Source organism: Mixophyes fleayi, chromosome 5 (assembly GCF_038048845.1).
Source record: "Mixophyes fleayi isolate aMixFle1 chromosome 5, aMixFle1.hap1, whole genome shotgun sequence".
Lineage (NCBI taxonomy): Eukaryota > Metazoa > Chordata > Amphibia > Anura > Limnodynastidae > Mixophyes > Mixophyes fleayi.
The window spans coordinates 271240053-271262696 of NC_134406.1; the positions used below are offsets into that span (position 1 = coordinate 271240053).

The 22644-nt window shown below is 42.0% G+C and overlaps 1 protein-coding gene across 2 annotated transcripts in view; it reads left to right on the top strand.

Moving 5' to 3' along the window:
• Positions 1-22644, top strand: part of GJC2 (gap junction protein gamma 2) — a 79175-nt gene that overhangs the window by 11278 nt on the left and 45253 nt on the right. Inside the window, exon 2 of one of the 2 annotated variants that reach the window (XM_075214129.1) lies at positions 4838-4936. The gene's annotated coding sequence lies outside the window, so the exon portion shown is untranslated. Of the gene's footprint in view, positions 1-4837; positions 4937-11841; positions 12023-22644 lie in introns of those variants that run through there. The other variant, XM_075214131.1, reaches the window with a different exon arrangement.

Below are 22644 nucleotides of genomic sequence, written 5' to 3' on the forward strand. Positions count from 1 at the left end.
GTACGTTGATTTTTTTTTTTGTCCCTTGGCCACGGCACCCCTGTGACAGCGCTGCGGCACCCCTGGGAGCCGCGGTGCACACTTTGGGAACCTAGGTATTAAACGTTATTTTGAGCAATATTTAACAGACTGAAGTAACCCTTCCATATATCTGAAGTAACCCTTGGGGTACACATACTACTGGCTGAGAGTTTAGGATCTAGACCAGTGGTAGGCCACATGATAGACTTCAGGGGCCTCATGGGCGTCCCTCTAACTTCCAAAGGGCCACACATTGCCCTTAATCTCAGTAATACTTTAAACCGATAGATGTAATCAAAGGAAGAGACACCTATCTGTAATAGGAAATTCAGTCCCATGTGGAACAGACTAAGGCTGACTGACATTATGGCAGGAGGACCCCACCCTGCTCTAGTGTCACCAGCCTATCATAGCCTGGTTCTGTTAGTGGCTTTTTCATTGAGCCCCCGCAGTTTTCTTTTAACATAAGGTCCGTGGTGATAATCATCATCATCAGTACAGATCTTGCACCAGGGGTAGAGCAGCCGCAACAGAACTGGCTGCGTCCACCTCTACGTTCTACAATACTTACGTGAAACGCCCTTTTTTTGCTTTTAAAGCTCGCGACGGTGCTCTCGAAAACCACAGTGCACCAAAAAAGTGCTCAAAAACATGATGAGGTGCGATGAGGTGCAGAACTTCAGGTTCTGCTCAAAAGAGGAAGGGTCCCTCTATCCCCGACCCCTAGAACCATAAAGCCTCCCAGGGGGGGGGGGGGGGGGGGGGGGTCCCTTTTCCCTAGGATCCGCCAAAGTTTCACTCTGAGACTACATATTCCGCCCCCCAAAAGGTGAGACCTCAGTGGTTTTAGGAAGGAGGCCGCCACTTGGATCACCCAACCTCCACTAGATTTTCAGGAGCGGAGCCCATAACGGTCAACCACATCCCCTAAAATCCAAGTGAAAAAGACAAAAATATAAGTGAAAGTGACAAAACATTGAGAGAAAATAAATAGGTGACCGTGAGTACGGCCCCGGCCTTCTGGACAGATTTGTAAACATTTTCCTGGCCAGCCAAAAGGGCAGACAAGGAAGCGAGTGCAAAAATATGTGAGACCAGTACTTTGCGCTGTACTCTTACAACGTGTGGTCACCAGTGCCAGATATTTCATCAGACACCCCCGGGTCACTATACTGGGGGCTTTCTTGCAGCCGGCTTTTCAGCCAGAGGACCAAAATGAAGCAAAATGTAAAACGCCCTTACTTTACATCTGCTACACATGTCCTTCTTTGTCCCGACTGCCTCTGTGGGTGTAGAGAGTAGTGAGAGGGGTCTCACTCTGCATAGGGACTAACATTTACGTATATTGATGCACATGCTCAGTCCGTAAATTTTTATTTTAATATATATAATTTACGTCCAACTTCAGGCCCCAGAGTGCAGGGTTACACTAAACAGCGGGTTCTTAATGCCGGGTGGGGTCTCTCCGTAGATTAAGCATTTTACTCCTAGCTTAGAAGGAACATTAATTCACAAGGATATAATCTATAATGTAGGTTTTGCTTGGAAATTAAAAAGTAGATAGTTCTTACTATAATTTAATTAATGTTATATAACACATTATAAATTCCTGCACATTGTTCCCACAATTCCTTGATGTTATCTTCACCATGTCTTGTCCTGCATGAGAACAGTTCCCTTTGGGTCCATTTATTGGAAGCAGATGACTAAATCCCAGAATCCAGGACAGAACCATTCCCAGCGAGAACATCTCTTGTCCGAGTTTGGAATAGTTCTCATTAACCTTTTGTCTCGGGCGGATTTCTATCCATCATCTAAACATGTTTGTAAATATTTTCCCAAGCTCAGAAAGTCATTTCTTTTATAACTGTTAATGAATTCCGTGTATCCGGACTCATCAAATCATTTTCTGTCTATTTGTGTTTATTGCCTTGTTCTTAAGAAAATAGTTGTTTATTGACCCTGCCCTCCAGTCATCCGGGAAGGCTTCAGAGCCGGTCGTGTACGAGCACAGAGAAACGCAGAGTTGCTCAGCCATGTCCTGTTTTGTGATTTTATATTATATGTTTGTTCTTGTGCTGATGTTCCCATTTGAACACACATGTACATAATTAGAGCATACCTTCCAACTGTCCCGATTTTGTCCGGAGAGTCCCAATTTCAGGGCTCAGTGCCGCAGGTGGGAACGTTGCATAGCAGAGCAGTGTTGAACTCATGCAGTGCTGTATTAGGAAGGGAGGTAACTAAGGAGCAGCTTCTGGGGGAGAGGCCACGCCGGAATCGTGGCATAATCACACCTCTGTCCCGATGCTGGGAAGTACAATGTTGGGAGGTATGTTAGGGGATGAGCATTACTGAGGAGCAGTGCTGGGTAGACATTGGCATTTTGTGGTGTCCTAATACTGCACCCGATTCTCTGCACATGTGCTAAATACAGGTTTTATTTTGCAGGATGTAACTAGTGAAATTCAATGGGTGGAGACTGTGCATATTTAGAGCCATTCATGTTTTATTGAGAATCCTCAAAGACACAGATTTACACCCCCCAAAGGAGGTGGCAGTAAAGTGAATTGGTCACTGCTTTAGGATATACTTTTTCCCTTTTACGTGCATTAAAACGAACATTATGATCAATGTACATAAGAGCTTAAAATAAATTCCACTTACTGCAATTAGTCGTTAAAGTTATAACAGAGGGGGAAACGAATGGTATTTTAGAAGAAAATGTAAAAATAAATATACTAAAGGGGAGTTCCATGTGTAATGGGGCGTGATTCGCCCAAATTTGCCCTCAAAATTCACAAAACATAGCAAAAGTCTATTTTTATAGTCATTTTCAGTCATTTTTTTTTAATAGTCATTTTTCTATATTTGCCAGTGAATTGTGCTGATTTTTACATCGACGTAAACAATGGTACTAATTACAAGTACAGGAAAAAAATTGGACTTGTGTAAGAATAAATGGAAAGAGAACATTTTAAAGCAGAAATGCCCAATATTTAGAAATGAGGAAAATTGCGACATTCTGCATTGAACAAAAATGTCATACTGTATTTAGTCATTTATATTGTGTCTAACAGTTTTATGACCAGAGCTGAGATAATGATGCCGTATGATGCAGTTGCATAAGGCTGGGAAATTAAATCCAAATTCTTGGGAAGCACGTGGCTAAGCAGTTAGCACTTCTGCCTCACAGCACTGGGGTCATGAGTTCAATTTCTGACCACGGATAAGTGTGGAGTTTGGGACTGATGTGAGTCTGTACAGAGAGTACAGCGCTGCGGAATCAGTGGCGCTTTATAAATAAATGGTAATAATAAAATGAGCCAAAAACTGAAAATTTCCTGGCCAAATGTGGAATATTGGTAAAATTCCTCTTATCTCTAGCATTACCAAGGCAAGCCACACTGCCGTCACTTAAATCATATCCTTCAGGTTAACACCACATCAGTTGAATTTTTATAGTCATCCCTTCAAGAACAAAAGCTTAATAACTGCCCTGCAGGCTCCCGGCTGCTGCTGCCCCTAGGCCAATGCCTACATAGCCTTCTGCATAACCTAGCTCTGATTATTATCTACACATCAAAGTAACAACAGTAAAAGGACTATCCAATGAAAGGATCACGCAGCGTTTCTGTCATACTGATTTTCTTGTCCCAGCTTCAAACAATATTTCATTGTAAGATCAGAGGGGAACACCCAAAGCAAACAGCCTCCCTCAACTGCAACCAGGCCACGGACTGCAAAACATTGAGCTCTCAGAACACAGCAGAAGAATTGTCCCATTTAAGCTGACAGTGATCTAGCAGGACTTTATAATTAGGCCCTGTTAATGCAAACCAGCGGCGTAACAATATCATATTGTAACACACAAGTGATGTTATTATATATAAACTACTGTAATTAATATATGTATAAACAGTGAGTTGATGTCATCACTTCAGCGTACCTCATCATCATCATCATCATCAGTTATTTATATAGCGCCACTGATTCCGCAGCGCTGTACAGAGAAATCATTCACATCAGTCCCTGTCCCATTGGAGCTTACAGTCTAAATTCCCTAACATACACACACAGACAGACAGAGAGAGAGACTAGGGTCAATTTTAATAGCAGTCAATTAACCTACTAGTATGTTACCCATCCTGATTTCAGCAGGACAGATCCCATTATAGGGATCGCTGTCCCGCCTGGGGACAATGCCTGTAGGACGGCCCATCTGTAATATTTACAAGAACGAAAGTTTACAAAAATGCTGAAAGATTTCTAGTAGAACAATGAAGTTTGCAGATTCAGGTATCGATAAGTAAATCACGGCCAGGTGCACATTACTCGGGTTTCGATAGCAAAAGATGTGACCGTAGCACAGATACCTTCTCATGCAAGATATAAAACATCTACACTATACACAAAAAGATGCTGTAGAGTTGGTCGCATTATATATATATATATATATATATATATATATACATCATGACCACGTAATGGTTTTTAGGACTGAGAAACTGATATAATTAAAACTACAATTGCTGCACAGGATTTGGACAAGGATTTATTAATCCTGCCCCCCCCTTCATTCCGTCAGTGTTTTGTATTCAGCCCGTCACTTGTCCATCAGGTAACGAGCCAGATGGAGGGGGGCGCTGGCCATTCATACAGAGTATCATTCACTTAGCAGAGCCCTGATACAATGCCCCCATCTTTGGTACAATAAGGCCATTGAGGGCCGGCGTGATGTCTCCTGTACTTGCTGGTGAGAGGATGCCGGTCATTGAGAAGAATAGTGAATTATGTTCTTTCTTTCTGTCCACAGCCCCAGTCAGCTGAGAACAACACACAGGTCCGTTCCTCCCGGGGATGCTGTGAGGAGCCGGGACTGAAAACATACCTGTTTTTTCTTCATAGTGAAAAGGTAAAGTACACAAAACTCTTATTTTTTTTCTAGGCTTATAGAAATATAAATATATATAATATTTCATCCTTGCAGTTATTAGTTAGCTAATTGGTCAGGAAGTGTTGAAAGTTCATAATGTTTCAGATTATTTTTATCTCATATAATATCATATTATATTATATAGAGGTCCATGCACATGGGCAGTGTTTCCGCAGTAATTGGTGGCTGGATAAAGATAGGGATCATTAATCCCTATTAAGTAACGCACTGCCTGTACACACAGATTTCCTGTCAAGCTGCAATATAGGACTTATGTGTAAAATAGATGTTAATTTCTGAACGACTTCACAGGACGCCATTAGCGCAGGCAGTCCGTTATTTAATAGGGATTAATGATTCCTTTCTGTACATAAAACCAGCCTCAGGCTACCTCTGCAGAAATGGCGGCCATGTTGGGCAGATGGAGAAACACTTGTGTGCACCAACCCTTAGTGAAACGTTGCTTTAAATACTTTAAATGTGAAGATTACTTAATATTACTGAATTTTACAATGTATTTATAATAATACAGTGATGATTTGTTTAGCTGTTACTCAACTCCTCAGTGATATTTTATTAGTTTGTCGTCCATAAAGTGGTTTACTGACTAACACAACTCAACAAGCAGAAAGTGTGTTTAGCACTTCTGCCTTACAGCACTGGGGTCATGAGTATGGGAGGTATTCCCGACAATGAGTAGGTTCGATTCCCGACAATGGCTTTATCTGTGTGGAGTTTGTATGTTCTCCCTGTGTTTGCGTGGGTTTCCTCCGGGTGCTCTGGTTTCCTCCCACACTCCAAAAACATATTGACCCTAGTCTGTGTCTGTCTGTGTGTGTCTGTGTGTGTATGTTAGGGAATTTAGACTGTAAGCCCCAATGGGGCAGGGACTGATGTGAGTGAGTTCTCTGTACAGCGCTGCGGAATCAGTGGTAAAATCACAGTATAGTAAGCAGGATTATTATTTCTGTGATCTGTATACAAAGGTGTTTTTTCTTCTAAATAGTTAGGGCCCCGTCATTTTTTTTAGAATGTGAATAAAATATGAATACCGGGGTTAAGAAGTGGTAAAAGTATATGGTTCCCATATCTACGAGGTCCACGGAAAAATAGCCGTAAGTGTAACGTGGTTTTGTACGTTCAGTTGAAGCCATGAGAGTCTATGTGAGTTTCTTTTACTCATTCCAAGGTGAGAAAACCATGGGGGAAGTAGGGCAGATTGTGTAGGGAGTGTTTTCTTTTCTAAAAACATGTACTAGTGTTTAAGAGAATTTTTTTACATTTTTCTTTGCAGACATAACTATTTACATTGGGATGTAACGTTTCTAAAACCACAATACAAACACCTGTTTTATTACCATCTGTTTGGTAGAGCTGAGTGAAGTTTTGCATGAATTGAGTTTTGTGGTGTCAGTCTGTTTCGCAGGGGTGTGTAGTGCTGGCCATGCATAGATTATGAAAACTTCTGGGATGGGGATGGTCAGATCATTCAGGTGCATTGAGTTTGGGTTAACACTGGGAACAATCATGGCCAAATTCCGCCAGAGAAACAGATACAAAATTGCATTCAAATGTCGACATTTCTACTTTGGATAAACTTTTAGATTAGTGTTTCAGAGTAATAGAAGAAGGAAAATTAAAATTATTGTTGACCACCTCTCAATGCAGTTATGTGATAGACAGCTGTCTGTTCTCACCCCTAATTCCGGTCTGATGTTATACGAAATCATTTACATCTTGTCGGGAAGTCCGATTTCCTGAGTCTTTCACATAAAGATTAGAGACAAATAGGAAGAACGGTGCTTGCTCTGTGCTATATTAAGCCTCTCACTATATTTAGGTTATACAGAAACCCCTGGGGTGGAGATCCAGGATAATTAATAACTTCTGAAGCGGTTACATTTCAGAACAACACCAGACCTCTGTAACTAAGGACAACAACGCCTTTTGTCTGTAGCAACTTCCTGCAATCGCTGTGTACAATCACACTGGCTGGCAAATGACGAAACTGCTGAGAATGTGGAATTTTACTAACCTGAAATGCTCTCTCATAAACTCCAGCACACGACAGACGCAGGCTAATGGCAGCTATTATATGGGCAGCACGGTGGCTCAGTGGTTAGCACTTCTGTCTTACAGCACTGGGGTCATGAGTTCAGTTCCCGACCATGGCCTTATCTGTGTGGAGTTTGTATGTTCTTCCTGTGTTTGTGTGAATTTCCTCCGGGTGCTCTGATTTCCTCCCACACTCCAAAAACATACTAGTAGGTTAATTGGCTGCTAACAAATTGACCCTAGTCTGTGTGTCTGTGTGTGTGTGTGTGTGTGTGTGTCTGTGTGTATGTTAGGGAATTTAGACTGTAAGCTCCAATGGGGCATGGACTGATGTGAGTGAGTTCTCTGTACAGCGCTGCAGAATTAGTGGCGCTATATAAATAAATGGTGATGATGATGATTATACCAGCTCTCCTGGCTAACTCAGAATCAATTATTATTATTATTATTATCTTTCATTTATAAGGTGCCACAAAGGGTCCGCAGCGCCGTTCATGAAACAACATGATACAGAAAGAACAAAACAAGAATAAAAATATATACATAGACACAGGTAACAGGGTAAAGCAAATCATATTATTACTGGGACAATGAGTGAAAATGATGGTAGAAATCAGAGAGAAGTAGGCTAAAGCTTAAGAACACAGGGCTAGGGAAGCAGCCAAGAGGTACAGAGGGTGATTGAATAGTAGAAGGAGCACACGAGGAAAGAGGGCCCAGCTCCTAAGAGCTTACATCCTAAAGGGAAGGGGGAGACACAAATAGGGTGGTACTAACTGGGGGAGAGAGCCAGGACACGGGAGTTAGGAGGACTGATAGACTTGAATAAAGAAATAAGACTTAAGGGCACGCTTGGAGCCTTTGAGAGTAGATGCTAACCTGATGGAACGTGGAAGATCGTTCCACAGCTGTGGAGCAGCCCGGGCAAAGCCAATATAACTCAGAATCAATGAAACCTACAGTTGGTTTTTCTGTGTATTCGTTTCATCTCAGAGCTAGAGATGAGCTTAGTAGTTGCAGAATCTCCTGCAAAGCCAACTTCCCAGCGGAACAGGCCTTTCTGCAGAGATGCCAAGTTCCAGCGACCTTTAATTCTTGTTCTCTTGTATCTGTAGATTTCACATCCCACATTTTGTAGAATGACGCTTTCAGTTAGATCTGTTCTCTGGTGTGGCTGGGGTATAATTGTAGAGAATTCCCGGGAGGAATAGAAATGCTAGGGGGAATTCCGCACGAAATGCTTAGGGCCAAACTCCGAAGGAGAAACCTGAAATGAAGCGAAAATTCCACAATTCAAAAAGATTGCTAATCTCGACTCGTTATGTAATGCGTTTTGTTCTGTAATGTGTTTAGCTCTCTTTTCTGGTGAATCGTTCCGTGCATTAGTGAAGTAACAGAGTAACTGGATGATTGTATCAGTGGATCCCTCTCTGAAATGGCCTGTTCTGCTGCAAAACTTGATCTGCACAAAATTTGGCCACAATGTTGCTCATCTGTAATGTTTACTATGCTAATTACCCAATTCTATATATAAAAGCTTATTGATCTCTTAATGCATTTATGTTACAGTGTTATTTTGGTAACATTTGAGTGGCCTTACATTAATATTTTAATAGATGTATTAATTTTGCAAATTCAAAAGTTGCTAGAATGAGCCCATAACATTATGATTGATTAATGTGAAAAAGAAAGTTCTGTAAATCCATTGGCGTAAGGGCGTACTCATGACAGGATGTGTGTTTTACGTTACTGGGTCAAGTTAGTGTTACGTGGAAAGAACAAGCCAAGCGTATAAAGTAGACAAATGTTTGCGCTGTGTTTTTGGGGACTGTCGACTAAAGATTTTGCAATGTCGTCATAATATACAATATACACTCTATATACTGAGACGCTCTAGGAATATATGGGAATAATGTACAGGCTCCTATTATTTATAAGTAACCAATGACTTCCTTGACTACATATAGAGTACAAGATCACAGGGTGTTTCTGAGGGGACTTATAACATCCGAAATAATATGCAGCAGGAAGTGAATTATTCCTTAATATACACAAGTCTCCCCAATTAACACTGAATTGACGACATTAGAAATAACCAATTATAAGCAATGACATGAGAAATTAACCTTTATACAGATATTATTTGATATTATTTACAGCTGTACATTATATTGTTGTGAGGGATTCTCAGATCCGGGCTTCAGTACCTATAAAGGCCCATGTATTATAGATTTCCATAACGTTTCATGTGTTTGACTGGGTCAGTAATTTTATCACCTGCTCTAACTGAGGGATATCCTGAAGCTATGACCTGCAGCAAAGGTCAAACAAGGTCAGAGAAACTCCGGAACTGCATCAGGGACAGTGAGACAATGACCTGGCGCTCAGCAGAGGGAGAGAAAGGAAATGAGGTGTAATCCAAATGTGAGACCAGAACAGCGATTCTGGTTCCAAACACCCCTTTTGTCTCTGATGTTCTTACTGTGTATTATATCACACGTGTAACATACATGTTTATCGTGATAAAACACAGCATATTCATGTGTAAAATGGATAACTAGAAGGTGCTAAATGATGACTGTCAGTGTCCCACTATGTTCATAGACTACTACTGAACCGCGAACTTACAAATACAGCTCAGATGACATTACGTGGATTAGTAGGAAATGTGGAACATGAAGATTGTATCACTGGAACATGAAGATTGTATCACTGGAACTTTGCACCTCTGCAAAAGGCCTATTCCACAGAAAAAAATATATATAATTATGGAGAAACTTTACCTTCTGGCCGTAGTTACTAATTACTATGTGCAAGAGGTCTGCAACCCTCTAAAATAAATATTAGAAAATAAAATATGCACTAGTACATTTATAACCATGAATTAATATGTTAACTGTGGATAATTTACAACCATTTATTATATAAATTCATAAACAATACAATAACATTTCATTAGACTGATAAATCACATATATATCATCAAGATGCAATTTGTAACTGGAAGCTCTTTCATCTACCTGAGATAATTCTGATTATTGTCAGAGTAGTCAAATACAAACAGGACATTTTATGCTGTGGAACTTCATATTTATACTCTCATAATACCTTTGGATCTAAGGAGTCTTAAATTAGTCAATTTGAATATTGTTTTACAGTATTTACTATTTCTTGGAACATCAAATGAACTGTTCCACAGAAGAATTGGATTTGTAAAAATGTCTACACTGTGTTGTAACATCATTATCTCTATTATTCATCATCTCAGGGGTGGCAGAAAAATCAAGTATTTGTGCGGAGATAAAAAGGTTGTGCACCCAACTGCAAACCAGGGAACTCATCCATAAATATGTCATATCCACCCTTTGTCTCATTTAGATAATATCCTCCAAAGCAAAATATCATTTCTGCATGTGGGTACAAAGTAAGAACAATCCAGCACCTAATCAGCTCTCAGCAAGGACTGTAGAATTCCGCCCAACTTCTCCCACCAGACGGTGTTACACCCCAGACGGCAACGCTATCTTTACACCTGTGCACTTCCCCTTAAAACCAGGGACAATTTTGATAAGTGCCTATTTATTTATAAAGTAATTTTACCAGGAATAAATACATTGAGAGTCGCCTTTCAAGTATGCCCTGGATGACCATCACAAATCATTCTGGGGGGTAAATGCATCAAGCTGAGAGTTTTCCGGCGGGTTTGAAAAACCAATCAGATTCTAGCTATCATTTATTTAGTACATTCTACAAAATGATAGTTAGAATCTGATTGGTTGCTATAGGCAACATCTCCACTTTTCAAACCCGCCGGAAAACTCTCAGCTTGATACATTTACCCCCTGGATGTTCATTGTTCTGGTTCTAAAAGTGTAAGTTCATGAACCAACTGCACTAACTGGGGGCTCTTTTATCCGATATTTCCCCACAAACTCCGAACATCTCGATCTGACCAAACTGGCATCAGAACCGGTCAGTCTTCCATTCCTAGGAATTATTTATTAGAGACCCTAAAAACACACTTTAGTTTTTTATATTAATGGTGATTACATATTTTTAATGTCTATAAAATACCTTCTATTAAAACACAATTTAAAACCGGTATATGTTTTGTATACTTATTTTAACTGAAATAATCAAGGGTACTCCTGTTTTATTTAAAAACTATTGCTTGTCAAAATGAGCATCTATTCCATATGTTAGGACAATACGACATTATTTTATTGTTCCATTAGAGTCTGTATTTCATTTCACATCAACTGAGCAATCGATACGGCAGCTTCTATTAATGTTAATGAGTGGTAATATAGACAAATAATGTTCTTTATGCAAAATATAATATATATTTTCTGAAAAGAGGTGAACAAAAGACCTCCTTAAAGTTTGGACATATTCCCCCATAATTCTGTTTATGATCTGTGGTCTTCTGGTCCATCCAGAGTTATTTGTTCCAAACTAAGCAACTCACAGAAAGGGGATAGATCACTTAGGTTGAATAAAGTTATTGCTATAGATGGTGCATCGTGGCAGCTTAATCCGGGTCTGCCCTGTGCCAGGAGATCCTTGGTCGGAAGGAATTTTCTGTTGGCAGCGCAATACGCTTTTCCTTCACAAAGGTTAAATATCTGCTAACTAAACATCTTTCGTTCTACACTGGTCTCACTTTTTTTACCACAGCTGTTATAAAAAAAACCCTGATGAGAAATCGTTCTTTAGTGGGAAGTCTTGTGCCTCCTTTGAAGAAGCCGGGGGATTGTACGACAGAAGATCTGATTCAGCAATGGGAAGGATAAAAGTAGTGACTCAGACTTCCCTCACCCTACAAGGGAGCCCTCGTCCAAAAAAAGTTTTCATTCTTACAGGGAACTCGGAAGAAAAATCAGAGTACAGTCAGTTTTGGGATCTTGCGATGGATATTACTCAGCGTGTTGGAGATTGGTAAATCCAGGGATAGAGCTTAAATTTCTGGAGAGAGCATCTGGACGGAGCACCGTGGCTGGAAATTTCTGAGTATGTACCATTATTATCCTCTAATCATCAGTCGAGATACATTAATAATCTGCATTTATAGAACCACACGGAGTTGCTGTTACACAATCTCTGCTTTAGACACATTCCTTCACTGAGGAATTCAGCTTTTTCTTAGAAACAACCTAATTTATAAATAGATCAATCACAGACCGCAACGTTCTGGTCATGCCACCAGTTCCATGGATAAATAGGGCAAATTCGGTCTCTTTTATTCTAAATTTTCAGAAAAGACATTTTGTTGTTGAAGTTTAATTTTCCTTAAAATTTAACGGATAGTTCGCCTGCTAAATAAATGATTGTCTTGTGAGTTACTAGAAAATAATGTGTTTGAATGGGTTGGCAGTACTAAATTATTTGCAGTGAAGGAATGCCCATACACTGGAGATGTTGGGGTCCAAATGAGTCCACTTTTATAGTTATTTGGGGTTTCAAAGTACAAGATGCTCTACAGAATGTATCAATATATATAAGAACAGGGCAAGTTCTGCAGATCTATGGAGAGTTTAGTAAACTAATATAAACTAATCGCTCAGTGAGAGTTCCTAATAATCTGTGTTGCCCTCCAGTGACCTGAATAAAGGTGGGCAGCACGGTGGCTCAGTGGTTAGCACTTCTGCCTTACAGCATTGGAGTCATGAGTTCAATTCCCGACCATGGCCTTATCTGTGAGGAGTTTGTATGTTCTCCCCGTTTTTGCGTGGATTTCCTCCAGGTGCTCCGGTTTCCTCCCACACTCCAAAAACATACTAGTAGGTTAATTGGCTGCTAACAAATTGTCCCTATTCTGTGTGTCTGTCTGTGTCTGTGTGTATGTTAGGGAATTTAGACTGTAAGCCCCAATGGGGCAGGGACTGATGTGAGTGAGTTCTCTGTACAGAGCTGAGGAATTAATGGCGCTATATAAATAAATGGTGATGATGATGATGATGATATATGGTGCGAGGGTCAATCATCGTTTGGTTAGGGGGTGACTTTACAAATATCACTTTCGGCCTGCCTCGATATTGTACAATGCGGTCTAGTTATTTCTATGTACTGATCCTGTGGTTAGATACAGAGAGGTAATATAGTCATCTTGTTGACCGCGCCAGCAGCAAGTATGTATGGGGAACGGGAGATATTGTCTAAGAAGTATTGTGACGATATGTGAAGGCAGTATGTTTTGCTGGCTTCGCCGGCGACAGTTTCCCGATGCCATTAGCAGGCGCAGACATGACATTTCTGGAAGAAATTGATGCAGTAAGGGAGTTTCTAGAATAACTGGAGAGGATTTCACTGTTTCCATTACGTGCACTTTCCGGGGTATCCACCAGGAACAGTAAACGTAGCAGCATGATTAATATTATTGGAGCATTTACAAAAACGGGGAACAAGTAGGCGGCACTCGCTCAAATAAAGAAGCATTGCAGCCCCCCATTTTCTCAGTTCGTACATGAGTCGGTGTTTGTTTTTGCTTTGTCGGATAAAGGGTTTAAATATACTCCTTTACTGGTGCTGAAATTTAGGAAGTTCTATGAGATGTAACTAATAAATCAATGTGATGAGCTAAATGAAACAGACTGGAAGAGACACACAACGGACATTTCCATTCAGTAATTGGACAAATAATTGTTCTATTTCTGGGAAATAATATAGAAATATTGCAGAACTTATGCAATATACCCATGAATCTGTGTAACCCTTCTCTGGTCTCGCAGACACGTTTCAGTCTCCGCCTAAATCTCACAACTGTCAAGATTCACAATGGCCACAGCATTTAGTGCTTAAAGAAATGGAGAAAGCAGTTGGCATCACATAATTATATCTGTCTGCTCAGGATATCATCCCACCAGCATGTCCCAGGGATGACACACTAGCCTCCTGCTAGGGACCCAGAGATTAAGGGTCGCAGCCCGACTATGTGTCCACCACCCACATTCTGCAAAGGTGCAAATTGGGAGCCTCTTCTGAGCATGCGTGGTCAGCATACCTCCTAATGATCCCCATTTTGACGGGACATCCTGATTTTGTATCTATTTTTAAACTTTTTTTGGTCACTTAGTGGAACTGAAAACCCAAGTTCCACTGTGTAAGTGCGGAGCAGCTAGTGGGGTCATGAATGCACACCTCACCAGAGGCTGGCGCAGCAAAGTGGTACATTATGTCCTACCATTCCTGGCTACTGGCGCAGAGGGAGCCGAGTATTGTCCAGCTGATTTTTTATTGCTAAATTGCAGCAATAACAGATTTGCTATTGCTGCAATAGAAAGTCACTGTTGTCTATTGATGAATAACCCTCTCAGGGCTAAAACACGCTTATGTAGGAAGAAATGTTATTTTAATCGTGGCCACCCCAGGCGGCCTCGCGATTCATCCTTTTGGTGATGACACACAAGTCAAGAATCTCTGGTTAATGGTAAGAAAATTAAATAACAAAGTTTATATACACAGGGAAGCTAAGGAGAAGAAAATGCCCAGATGAATAATGACCGTAAGGTTTGGGGCTGCTGGAGAGAACTGTGTTCAAAGCGTCTGTCTGTAGTTTCCATAGATTTTGCTTTTTTCCACGTTTTTCCCTTTTATAGTCAAGGGATGAATATAATTAGCAGTGAAGATTGGATTCAGATGATTCTCAGCTAATGGCCTTCACTGTTGCAGAGAAAAATACTGCTCTGTTTTTATCCATTTTAAAAACACTGCTCTGTTTTTAATCCATTTATTGGGATGTCAGGACGTGAAATCGGAACCGGAACGGGTGTTTTTATCTTTATCGAGCTGTTAAGGAGAACTTGTGGCTGTTTATTATCATTTCCTGATTATATATTTCTTTTAAAAACAACTTTTATCTCTAGTCCGTTGCTCCAGAACTCTATGTTTTGTTTCAGTTTATTTTTAGCTATCTACTCTTCAATCTGACTTTCCTCTGGCCTGTCGCCATACACAGGAGCCAAGTCATCTCCGCACCAGAGTGTCCTGGAGGCTTCACGTTACTAAAAGAGGAGGGGCATATGGTGTAGCACAAATGTTGATGTGATTTGTCCTCTTTTTTTTGTCTTCACAAATATGGTGACCCTGTCTGCAGTGAGGTAAATTGAGGCAGTAGCATCTGGTGGACAGTAAAATATAGTGAAATTCATTTGAAATTTTTAAATTTTTTGTCACTGCAAAAGCCTGAGTGGCAGCAGGAAGCTCCGGCCTTGAAGTGTACACGAATACAAATGTTTAAGTTAATTTATGTAAGGGACGGGAGGTGGGTGCATTTCAGTTGTTGTTGTTGCTGTTATGCAAAATTTCATTTTCCACCACTGCTGTGTCAGGAAAAACTTTTACTTCCCTCAGTGCTCAGTAAGGCCCACACATGCCCCCTTACCCTATAAGGTCCATGCACTTCCCCAATGCTCTCTAAACCCCATGCATTTCCCTGATGCCATCCAAGATCCATGTATTTTCCCAATCCGCTCTAAGACCCATGCATTCCCCCAATGCCCTCTAGAACCCATGCATTTCCCCAATGCCCTCTAGGACCCATGCATTTCCCCAATGCCCTCTAGGACCCATGCATTTCCCCAATGCCCTCTAGGACTCATGCATTTCCCCAATGCCCTCTAGGACCCATGCATTTCCCCAATGCCCTCTAGGACCCATGCATCTCCCCAATGCCCTCTAGGACCCATGCATTTCCCCAATGCCCTCTAGGACCCATGCATTTCCCCAATGCCCTCTAGGACTCATGCATTTCCCCAATGCCCTCTAGGACTGATGCAGGTCCCTGATGCCCTCTTAAACTTTTCCCAATGCCCTCAAAGACTGTGCATTTCCCTGATGCTAAGACTCATGCATTGCAACAGATGCCCTCTTGGAACCATGCATTTCCCCAATGCCCTCTTGGAACCATACATTTTCCCAATGCCCTTTTGGACCCATGCATTTCCCCAATGCCCTCTTGGACCCATGCATTTCCCCAATGCCCTCTTGGACCCATGCATTTCCCCAATGCCCTCTAGGACTGATGCCATTCCCTGATGCTAAGACTCATGCATTGCAACAGATGCCCTCTTGGAACCATACATTTCCCCAATGCCCTCTTGGACCCATGCATTTCCCCAATGCCCTCTTGGACCCATGCATTTCCCCAATGCCCTCTTTGACCCATGCATTTCCCCAATGCCCTCTAGGACTGATGCCATTCCCTGATGCTAAGACTCATGCATTGCAACAGATGCCCTCTTGGAACCATACATTTCCCCAATGCCCTCTTGGAACCATACATTTCCCCAATGCCCTCTTGGACCCATGCATTTCCCCAATGCCCTCTTGGACCCATGCATTTCCCCAATGCCCTCTTGGACCCATGCATTTCCCCAATGCCCTCTTGGACCCATGCATTTTCCCGATGTCCTCTAGGACTGATGCCATTCCCTGATGCTAAGACTCATGCATTTCTACAGATGCCCACTAGGACACATGCAATCATCCTTTCCTAGTGCCCTGTAGGCACACTCCTGCAACCCTATCCCACTCCATTGGGCCTTGAAAGTTCCTCACTCTTCCCATTTTCCATTCTCCCTTATGTTCATGTTTTCTCTTAACAGTGAGAAATACAATCTGTGGAAATCTTTATGACAAATAACAGCTGGAGGTAAAATATATTTTTGGACCAGTATTACAATCCCTTTTCATGGAATGTTTTAAAAAAAAACAGACCCCAATCACAATTACATAACGAATATCATGGTTACTCGCTGTTCGGATGCTTGTGGCCTCTTCGTATATGACCCAATATAATGGACATAACACATATAACAATGTGACTCCTTTCTACCTTGGAGATAACCTGTCCCATTGTCTTACCATCGTGTTTCACAAGTGGACAATTTAATAACTAGTGCTATTTAAATCCAGTACTGTCTGCTCACTTATATAAACATAACAGTGACTTAGATCCCATTGTCATGAAGACACTGGAAATAATAGCCAGTCTGCACTGTATTGCTGCTTAGTCTTGGGAGTGGTCTTCCTGCCTGCCGTTATGTGATGGATGGAATCTAAGGCTGTTTATGCCAAAGTTTTATGGCAACTGGTGAGCTGGTAACCACAACCAGTGATACAAGAGGGGAAGACTGAAGGGCAGTGTGGGATTAAGAAACAGTGATTCTGCACTGATCCATACTGAGCACCCAATAGCCAATTGAGATTAAAATGAGAGCAAAACTGTATCCATGACAACGAAACTCTTTTCTCATAATTAGATCTACCAAAAAAGTGAACACTACTTATTTAGTTTTTCATCAAGGAGTGTTTTTCTCGTAACTTGTTAAATTATAATTACAGCATTAGAATAATATATTCCCTTCTCATCCTCTTGGACCTTTCTGCAGCCTTCGATACAGTCGATACCCTCTCATAGCCTTCGCTGAATTGGCCTTTCTGACACTGTTCTCGGTTGGATTGAACTATTTCTCAAATTTATGAAGAACGCAACTCAGGAACAGCGCAACTCAGGAACAGCAGTTCCGATAAACTGCTGTTTCTGTGATGAAAAAACATACTTACCCCACCTCTTCGGAATGCGATGTCTCCGGATCTTCTCCTTGTCTTCTTCGTTTTCCTTCATACTTGGCCCTCTGCTCTTTCCTTTGTACACCACATCACTGGGTGATCTTATCAGCTCTTTTGGACTCCAGTACCACATCTATGCTGATGGCACCCAAATCTACCTCTGTTCTCCTGTGCTCTCCCCTTCCATCCTCAAAAAGGTGTCCAGCTGCCTCTCTGTCATATAGCCAAATCTGAACTCATAACCCCCCTCAAATGACTTCCCCCTACCACCCTCTCCTTCACTATTGGTTCTACCATGGTCTCCTCTGCACCCCAAGTTCGATGCCTGAGGGTCACCCTTGACTTCTCCCTCTCCTTCACCCCTCACATTCAATCCCTTGTCCAATCCTGCCGCTTCCATCTCCACAATATAGCCCAGATCAGACCCCTGCTCTTCTATGAGGCCACCAAAAACTCTCATCCACTCCCACCTTGATTACTGCAAACTGCTCCACATTGGACTCCCCGTTCCCATCTCGCTTTTCTGTCCATACTAAATTCTGTAGTCCAACTTATTACCTCTCCCGCCAGTCCTCTTCTGCCTATCCTCGCTGTCAACCCTACTCTGGCTCCCTCTCCATCTCAGAATCCTCTTCAAACTCACCTAAAAATCCATCTTTAACTCCTGTGCTCCACATCTCTCTAACCTCATCTCCACTCATACTCCTTCTCGCCCTCTACGGTCTTCCAATGACCGCTGTCTCAGCTCCCATCTGGTCACCACCTCACATTCCGGCATTCAAGACTTCTCCTGTGCTGCGTCACTTCTCTGGAATGATCTCCCCCATTCCCCTAGCCTATCTGTCTGTTCAGGTAAGCCTACCCTTCTACCACCTAACCATGCCCTTCTCCCTCCCTCTTCTTTATGCTTTTATACTAACCATACTATACCTCGCCCCATCCTACTTACTCCTGTGATTCTCTCCCCCCAGTGTTCTCGTCCTTCATCCCATCTTTCCACTCTGTGTGTCCTGTTAGTCTCCCCCTAACCCTTTAGATTGTAAGCTCCCTTGAGCAGGGCCCTCTTTCCTCGTATCCTCTGCCTCTTGTTTACCTTTCCCTTCGGCCCCCGCCTCTTGTCTCCATTTCGCCACTTGATTCCTTCCCTATCGCCTAATCTCCTCTTCTCCCGTGCTTCCGCTTCTCCATCTCTGCCCTGATCCTGTAAGTGGCGCCCTCACTACAGGGCTCAGGATCAACCCCGCACTCACTCCCCACCTTCATCCTTCCCTTCCCATTCTATCTGTACACTGAAATTCACATTTACCTCTTTGCCCTGTGCACCATTCTCTGCTTAGTTGGTAATTATTCATACTTATTCCACTTTGTTTTTGTACTACCTTGTATGCCATGTATTGTTACCCTGTACAGTTATCCCTTGCCCTATGGACGGCGTTGCGGACCCTTTGTGGTGCCTTATAAATAAAAGATAATAATAATAATTGGAACTCAGAGTAATTTTCATTGTCAAGTCAGGTACTGGGCTTGCTAAAGTGTAAGGACCTAAGTCTGTTGTCTAGGCCTCTTCACATCACGTCACTGTCTCTGCCACATGCAGCCCCTGTCACATGCAGCCCTGTCCTCACTAACACATCACTCATCTCCTGATATACTCTGTGCTTCTGGGGGACCCTGCTCCTTCCACTATATAACTCTCAGTCTGTGACTTCCTGCTTCCTTCATTCCCCTCCTCACATCATGTCACTGCCCCTGTCACATGCAGCCCTGTCCTCACTAACACATCACTCATCTCCTGATATAATCTGTGCTGCTGGGGACCCTGCTCCTTCCACTATATAACTCTAAGTCTGTGACTTCCTGCTGTCTCCATTCCCCTCTTCACATCATGTCACTGCCCCTGTCACATGCAGCCCTGTCCTCACTAACACATCACTCATCTCCTGATATACTCTGTGCTGCTGGGGGACCCTGCTCCTTCCACTATATAACTATCAGTCTGTGGCTTCCAGTTTACTATAAGAAAATATGAGGATGGAGCAGGTCATATGGACAACTTTTATTTTATAAAGCTGAATCTGTAGCAAAAACTTCATATCAAGTTTTAACCAGCCCTATGTGTTGTATGTAATATATGAGATTGTCAGGGGACAGGCGCCTGCTCTCACAATTATATATATATATATCTCCAGATACAAGACATTTGTACATCTGATGCTGTTGCCGGCAGCTCTGACCATATGACAGACTGTACTGGCTTCACAAGACACGAGAGCCCGGCCCGCCAGCACAATCAGGAGATAGTCACACACGGCCGCTGGGCTTGTTCGACCTTCATTGAGAATAGAATGAGGAATTATTTGAAATACTAATACTGAACCAAAGTCACCTTACAGAGAACTGCACTGAGTCACCCATAATTTTACATTTAGAAAGTCATTATATATATATATATATATATATATATATATATATATATATATATAAATATATATATATATATATATATAAAATCATCTGACCATCTACACAGTACTCCTCTTATTTTGCATACTAGGTGCAATTCTCATTAGCAATCCTTACTTGATGGAGTTCAGGGAAATTGATTTTTATTAAACAGGACATAAAACATGCTAACAAATGACACTGTATCCGAGGTCAAAAGGCATGATGGGAATTGTAGTCTTCGTATGGCTGCCTGGACTGTATGCATATAACTTGTTCAGCACCAAATTGACCAAATTGGAAATGATATTAAAATGTTGTCAGCTGTGAAGTATAGAAAGATTTACATGCACAGAGCTGAGGCGTGTCTGCAAATGAATTATATCCTGTCCGGTTTAGAGCCTTTTACTGGAAACAATGTTAAAAATGCAGGCTCTCTTTTTTATTTTAAGTCAACCAATCAGATTCAGTCTGTCATTTGTAAAGCACAGTGTAAAAAACAGAATGATTGGTTGCTGTGGGTTTGAGCTCCTTTCTGCACAACTTGTTTGGTAAATGTTGTCACTTTGGTAGTTATTCATCCAACACAGAAGAACATACGAGCAGCAGATTGCAACTCCTTTTTGTTCTCTTTTTAACTCGGTTCTGTGTTACACTGTTTAAGACTAATTACTAAGGTATATTAATGGTGCCTACATACATCACTTCTAGGAGATACGCAGTGGATATAGGAAAAGAAGAGGAGGGCGTGAGTTAGTGAAGCCATCAGTGTAACCATGTGGACTGAGCATGGTGTCTGATGATCTCGTCATCACATCCCAAACCAATGAGGGTTTGAAGGTGCAATTTGGGTCATCTTACACGTTCCCCTTGATCACGCCATGTCACGGCCCACCACGCAGGCATTTAAATGACCTTGCAGGAGAACTACCTGTTCTCTGAGGACTCAGGAGGCCTCACCTTAATTAAGGAGTGCCCCTGACATCCCGGGACATAGGCCACCATGTGCTATAGGACTGGCTTCTTACAGACATTACTAATTATTTAGTGTTATAGTCATTGGCTGCAAGCTCCTTTTTATGTGAAACCTGAGCTTGAAATGTTTCAACACCAGAGATAACTATACTGTGGAAATAAAAGGGACCTGTCAGGCTGGATCTACATTTCCTGCCCCATAGGTGCATTTCCTCTGCTGCCTCCTACTCCTACCCCTCCATGTAGTTCTCCTTGCTCTAAGCCTCCGTATGCATATAAATCAGCACGTCATGAATATAAATTAGCGCCTCATGAATATAAGTCAGTGCCTCATGAATATAGGACAGATTATTTGTCCTCTATAGAGGTTTAATCACTGCCCTGAACATCATGACCTCCACTGAGGAGTCCAAACAAGGATGAAACAGGCTGTCTGTAAGCGGATATTCTGAATCAGCACAGTCACACTCTAAACAACGTATTGGTAAAGGATAATGAAAATACCCAGAAGCCTATTCTACTTTCTAGAGCGGCATATTATATATTGATGCTAGGAAATGCGATTTAAAAATATCCCTAGTTCAGAGCTGGCTAAGAACTAAGATGCGGCCCAACAAGCAAAGCGCACTAGCCCACATTAATCCTCAAATACCCATGTAATGTGGGCCATACCCTGAGCGTACAGTGGCTGCGACATGCGCTGTTTTATTAAATGTAGGGTTGGGAGACTGATCCAGCTAATAGTCTCTGCTACTGTCAGATTCCAGTCTGGGCCTGATCTAATTCTCCTCGTCCAGCGATAACACATGGACAGTTCTGTTTGTGTCACACTGACGAGAGGTCGTAGCCATTAATTACAAGCTAAATAAACAACAGACCCAACCTCTAGGACTAAAACAAAAGTCTGACGGAATGTTCACATTTCCAGCCCATTGTACAGTGTGAAGTGAGCGTACCGCACACACGGATCTCTTCCTGTCCTACACAATGGGGCTGCCCGCAGACGTCCATCTCACTTCCTTTCATCCAATAGAATCCTAGAATTATGAGCTATCGACATCTGAATAGATGTCATGAACTGAACTGTTTTATTTGAGTGAAGCCGGGATTTCACAAGTAGCCGGGGAGTGACACGATGGGTGGGGTACGACTGGATCTGATCCTTTGACTCTCTTTGTTTTCCAGTCCTGTGACCATGAAAAGTCTTCTCTCGGCAAAGTATCGGTCACATTAACCCTTTCTGCAACACACAGGTCTGCAGAACGCCATTTATGGTACTACCCACTGTTAATCTATTATTCATATTCATCTGTTATTATTTTAATGACTTGTTATATTTTACACAGTGGAGACAGGGCAGCTGTACACTCAGCTCGTGCGATTATAACATCATATCTCCCAACTTTCCAGATTAGTCACCTCAAAAGGGGTGGGGCTTACACAGAAGTGGGTGGGGATTTGGCATAAAGCGGACTTTTTGGCGGATCGGGGAAAGGTTTGGACAGATCGGGGATGGGGCTTATTTTGCCCTCATTTTGCATCTGTAACTGATGAGACATAGGCAAACCGAGGGGGTTTCCTAGTGCCCGGAAACCCCCTCCAAGCCTGTGATGCTGTATAATTGAGGTGGCTCGTCCCTGCCCCCG